The sequence below is a fragment of the Rhinopithecus bieti genome, unplaced genomic scaffold, assembly GCF_001698545.2.
Source record: "Rhinopithecus bieti isolate Rb0 unplaced genomic scaffold, ASM169854v2 scaffold_38981, whole genome shotgun sequence".
Taxonomy (NCBI): Eukaryota; Metazoa; Chordata; class Mammalia; order Primates; family Cercopithecidae; genus Rhinopithecus; species Rhinopithecus bieti.
In genome coordinates, this window is record NW_016819573.1 from 438,267 (window position 1) to 444,160 (window position 5,894).

General features: G+C 40.9%; 1 long non-coding RNA gene across 1 annotated transcript; it reads right to left on the bottom strand.

Moving 5' to 3' along the window:
• Nucleotides 1-384: 384 nt before the first annotated feature.
• LOC108519832 (uncharacterized) lies at nt 385-2,309 on the bottom strand. Its single transcript, XR_001882738.1, has 2 exons — nt 1,833-2,309; nt 385-572 (listed from the first exon to the last, which is right to left on the bottom strand). It is a non-coding gene; the product is annotated as an uncharacterized LOC108519832 (long non-coding RNA).
• Between the last annotated feature and the right edge of the window lie 3,585 nt (nt 2,310-5,894).

The window sequence follows — 5,894 nt, forward strand, 5'->3', positions numbered from 1 at the left end:
GAAACTATTAGAATGGATTGTTGGCCAGGCATGGTAGCTCACATCTGTAATCCCAGCACTTAGGAGGCCAAGGTGAGCAGATTACTTAAACTCAGGAATTTGAGACTATCCTGGGAAACACAGCAAAACCCCATCTCTACCAAAAATACAAAAAATTAGCTGGGCATGGTGGCACACACCTGTAGTCCCAGCTATTTGGGAGGCTCAGTGGGGAGAGTCACTTGAGCCCAGGAGGCTGAGGTTGCAGTGAGTCATCATCGTGCCACTGCACTCCAGCCTGGGTAAATGAGTGAGACCCTGTCTCAAAAAAAAAAAAAAAAAAAAAAAAAAAAAAAAAAGTTATTTATTCTTAATATTGTTGGCAATTAAGCAGACATACTAACATTGTAACATTAACATTTATTTAGAATCTCTTTTGAAGCTGTCCTTGACCTGCTTCTCAAGACTGGAATTCTGCTGGGTGTGGTGGTACATGCTTGTAATCTCAGCACTTTGGGAGGCTGACACAGGAGGATGACTTGAGGCCATGAGTTCAAGACTAGCCTACCTGCACAACATAGCAAGATTCTGTCCTACAAAAAAAAAAAAAAGAAAGAAAAAGAAAACAAATTAGCTTATTCATCTCTAGCTCTTAGTCCCTGGTGCGAGTCCAGTACAAGGGGGAGGAAGGAGAATTAACAATCACTAAATATGTACTCTGTGCTCAATCTGTGTAATACCTCTTACACATACTCCTTCATTTATTCCTTTCAACAAGCCTTTAGTTAGAAAACGCTATCTCCATTTTTTACATGAACCTGCAGTTGAGAAATAATTTTTTTTTAATGTTTCCAGAAAGTCAGCTATAATGCTGGCATTTGATCCCAGACCTGCACACTCCAAACTTCATAATATTTCCACTGTATTATTTTGCCTATTCCAAATATAGCTCTATTTACAGAGCAAATAATTGTGCTAATATTTGGTAAGATAGCATGTGCAATACAAAATCCAGTTTATGATTTAAATGGAGGCAGAAGATGTAGATATAGGCAAACCCTAACATCACCTATATTAGCTCTTGTTTCTGTTTTGCCTTTCCCATTTGACAAAGAACGGTTTGTAGCAGTTAAGGGCTATCTTATTTTCTGAGATGCAGACAACAGCATGAAGGGCCATTTAACAGGTATGGTTGGTTGTATGTGCCTGTAGTTCCAGCTACTTAGTAGGCTGAGGCAGGAGGCCAGGACTTCGAGGTTAGTTGTGATCATGCCACTGCACTTGAACTTGGGTGACAGAGGGAGACCCTATCTCTAAAAGAAATCAAACAAACAAAAAAAAGATGTGAACTCTTTTTTTTTTTTCTTGAGACAGAGTCTTACTCTGTCACCCAGGCTGGAATGCAGTGGTGTGACCTTGGCTCATTGCAACCTCTGCCTCCTGGGTTCAAGCGATTCTCCTGCCTCAGCCTCCCAAGTACCTGGGATTACAGGTGCCTGCTACCATACCTAGCTAAATTTTGTATTTTAAGTAGAGACGGGATTTCATCATGTTGACCAGGCTGGTCTCAAACTCCTGACCTCAAGTGATCTGCCACCTTGGAGTCCCAAAGTGCTGGGATTATAGGCGTGAGGTACCATGCCCGGCCAAAACTCTGTAGATTTTAAACTGTATCTGCAATTTTAAACTAAGAAATGCCCTCCTCTATATCTTCTTCAAGGTTTTGAAAGCAAAAAACACGTTGGAGGTAATTAAATGGGTAGAGGTGGCTTCATGCTGGCATTGTTTTAAGTCTGAAAAAAGGGGGGCTGGCATCAGTGGCTTCTGTGGTTTCTGAAAGGATTGGTTTTTACCTGATGTTGCTTGCCTTGTGTTTCTAGGCAGAGGACCTGCCCATGAGCTTCTGCAACCAGTTCACTCTCTGCTTAGGTTTTGGTTCGGCCCTCGCCATCTGGACTAGTAACAGAGTCTGGGAGGTGACGATGCACAGCGAGGGCTCAGGGTCACACAGCAGGTCTCTCAGATCTAGCGGCAGGCAAACACAGGTTGGAGGTAAAAGCCCCTCCAAATATGGAAATGAACGAAGGTCTAGATAGCAAAAAGCTTACATGCCCATAGCAGCTTAGATTACAGGTCCAACTGTCTAAAAGTTTATATATCAGTGCATTGATTCCAATTTTGATCTACAAAACCTACTGGTTTCTGAGTTGCCAAACATTCCAAGTAGTCTGCAATAATCACATTCCAAGTAGTCTTTCTAAAGTCAAATTATTGGGACCTCCCAAGCCATGTCTAATGTTAATATCTAAGTTCCTGTGTTGGTCCTAGAAGTAACTCTTACATCACTATCCTCTTTTAATTACAAAAAACAAAACAAAACTTTTAGTTTTTAACGTTTTCTTTTCTTTTTTTTTTTTTTTTTTTGAGATGAAGTCTCCTTCTGTTGACCAGGCTGGAGTGCAGTGACACGATCTCGGCTCACCATGTTTCACCATGTTGGCCAGGCTGGTCTTGAACTCCTGACCTCAAGTGATCCACCCACCCTGGCCTCCCAAAGTGCTGGGATTACAGGTGTGACCCACCGTGCCAAGCAGTTTTTATGTTTTCATATTGCAAAATAAATACATGTTCATTGTGCAGAAAATTTAGACATTACATGTAAGCACAAGAAGAAAAGTCACCCATAATCCTACCATCTAGAGATAACTACTGTTATTTTCAATGTATATCTTTCTGGTCTTTTTTTCATACATTTATATTTACATAGATATGCTTTTACTTTTTGTCCAAACGGAACCATATGACCTAGGAATTGCAAATGCTGGTTTTATTTAATGATACCACATCATCATTTATCTGAGTCATTTAAAAATTATTCTAGCACTTTGGGAAGCCTAGGGAGGTGGATCACATGAGCCCAGGAGTTCAAAACCGGCCTGGGCAACACGGCAAAACCCTATGCCTACATAATATCAAAAAATAAAACACTAGCCAGGCGTGGTGCCTTGTGCCTGTAGTCCCAGCTACTTGGGAGACTGAGGTGGAAGGATCCCTTCAGCCTAGGAGGTAGAGATTGCAATGAACTGAGATCGTGCCACTGCATTCCAGCCTGGGCAACAGGCTGAGATCCTGTTTCAAAATAAATAAATAAATAAAATGAAAATTATTCTGTAATATTTTTCATGGCTATTCAGGTTGAGGATCCTGTATCCAAAATGTTTGGAAGCAGAAGTGTTTTGGAAATTAGACTGTTTTGGATTTTGGAAGACGTGCATATACATAATGAGATATTTTGGGGATGGGACTGAAGTCTAAACACAAAATTCATTTATGTTTCATATACACCTTATACATATACCCTGACGGTAATTTTATACAATATTTTAAATAGTTTTGTGCATGAAACAAAGTTTTGACTGTGTGTGTGTGTGTGTGTGTGTGTGTGTTTTAAACAGAGTCTCACTCTGTCAACCAGAGTGACAGATCTTGGCTCACTGCAACCTCCGTCTCCCAGGTTCAAGCGATTCTCCTGCCTCAGGCTCCTGAGTAGCTGGGATTACAGGTGCGCGCCACTACGCCTGGCTAATTTTTGTATTTTTAGTAGACAGGGCTTTACCATGTTGGCCAGGCTGGTCTTGAACTCCTGACCTCAGGAGATCTGCCTGCCTTGGCCTCCCAAAGTGCTAGGATTACAAGTGTGAGCCACCACAACTGCTTGATTGTGTTTCGTCTTATGAGGTAGGTCAGATATCGAATTTTCCCATTGTGGTGTCACATTAACACTCAAGAAGTTTCAGCGTGGAGAATATTTCAGATTTTGGATTTTTCTGATTAGGGATGCTCAACCTGTATATAATTCTACAATATGAATATGCTATAATTTCTTTAATTATCTGTTGTTTCCAATCTAGATTATTTCCCATTTTTGTTATTCTAAATAACACTAAAATGAACATTCCTGTAATTATTTCTGCTTATTTTCATAGATTAAATTCCTAAAGAAGAATTGATAAGTCAGGTTGGGTACGGTGGCTTGCGCCTGTAATCCCAGGATTTTGGAAGGCCGAGGTGGGCAGCTCACGAGGTCAGGAGTTCGAGACCAGCCTGACTAACAGGGTGAAACCCCGTCTCTACTAAAAATACAAAAAATAGCCAGGCATGGTGCCTGTAATCTCAGCAACTCAGGAGGCAGAGGCAGGAGAATCTTCCTCTTTTTTTTTTTTTTGAGACGAAGTCTCACTGTCACCCAGGCTGGAGTGCAGTGGCACGATCTCGGCTCACTGCAATCTCCGCCTCCCAGGTTGAAGCGATTCTCCTTGAATCACACCTGGGTAATTTTTGTATTTTTAGTAGAGATGGGGTTTCACCATGTTGGCCAGGTTGGTCTCAAACTCCTGACCTTAGGTGATCCACCCACCTGGGCCTCCCAAACTGCTGGGATTACAGGCATGAGCCATTGTGTCCAGCTCAAAGTTTATTAATTGGTAATCTTTGCCATTCCGACAGAAAAACGCATACTGGCATCTCATCATGATTTATTTTGCAAACCTCTGATCACTAGTAATATCAAATATCTTTCATCTATTTATTGGCCATTCGTAATTATTCTATGAACCGCTTATTCATATTGTTTGCCACTTTTCTTTTGAGGATTTCTAATTTGATTTAAGGGTATTAACCCTTTATCATGTTGCAAATATTTCCCTTCATATTATTGTTTGCGTTTCACTTTTAACTATTTCTCTCTTTTCAAAGTTGGTTTTAAATTTTGATGTAGACAAATTTACCATTCTTTTATTTTATGGATATGCCTTCAGTATCATACCTAGAAAAGGTTCTCTTTTTTATTTTTATTTTATTTAATTAATTAATTTTTTTTTTTTTTGAGCCAGAGTCTCGCTCTGCTGCTCAGGCTGGAGTGCAATGTCATGTTCTTGACTCACTGCAACCTCTGCCTCCCAGGTTCAAGCAGTTCTCGTGTCTCAGCCTCCTGAGTAGCTGGGATTACAGGTGCATATCAATATGCCTGGCTAATTTTTGTATTTTTAGTAGAGACGGGGTTTTGCCATGTTGGCCAGGCTGGTCTTGAACTCCTGGCCTCAGGTGATCTACCCCCTCAGCCTCCCAAAGTGCTGGGAATACAGGCATGAGCCACTATGCCGGGCCAGGTTCTCTTTTTTATGTATAATTCTCCAAGCTCTCAAAAACACTCAAGACCTCTTCATAATTTGGAGCTTTATATTTATTAAGCAGTGTTTTGCCTTTAAATTCATCTTGTTTGCTTCCAAAATGTAACACTTCACTAGTTTGTAGTTTCTTTCACTTGTTGCATTGAGGTCTGTCTACATGTTCCACAGAACATTTATTATTTATTTATTTATTTATTTATTATTTTTTGAGATGAAGGCTCGCTCTATCCCTAGGCTGGAGTGCAATGGCGCATCTCGGCTCACTGCAACCTCCGCCTCCCAGGTTCATGTGATTCTCCAGCTTCTGTCTCCCGAGTAGCTGGACTACAGGCATGCACCATGTGCCATCACACCTGGCTAATTTTGTATTTTTAATAGAGAGGGGATTTCACCATGTTAGCCAGGCTGGTCTTGAACTTCTGATCCACCTGCCTCGGCCTCCCAAAGTGCTGGGATTACAGGCGTGAGCCACCACACCCGGCCATGTTCCACAGAACATGAAATGTTAATCACATATGGTTCATTCTAATCTATATGCACATAATTATATATATTTTCTAGATCTTTCATAAGATAACTTTTGAATGGAAAAGGAAGTTTCGTCCCCCTTTTAGATTAGAAAATAATTTCCTTTTATTTGAACAGAATCAGCCATGTAGAATCCTATCCCTTGGAATAACCTACCTTCCTCCCTCCCTCCTTCCCTCCCTCCCTTCCTCCCCTCCT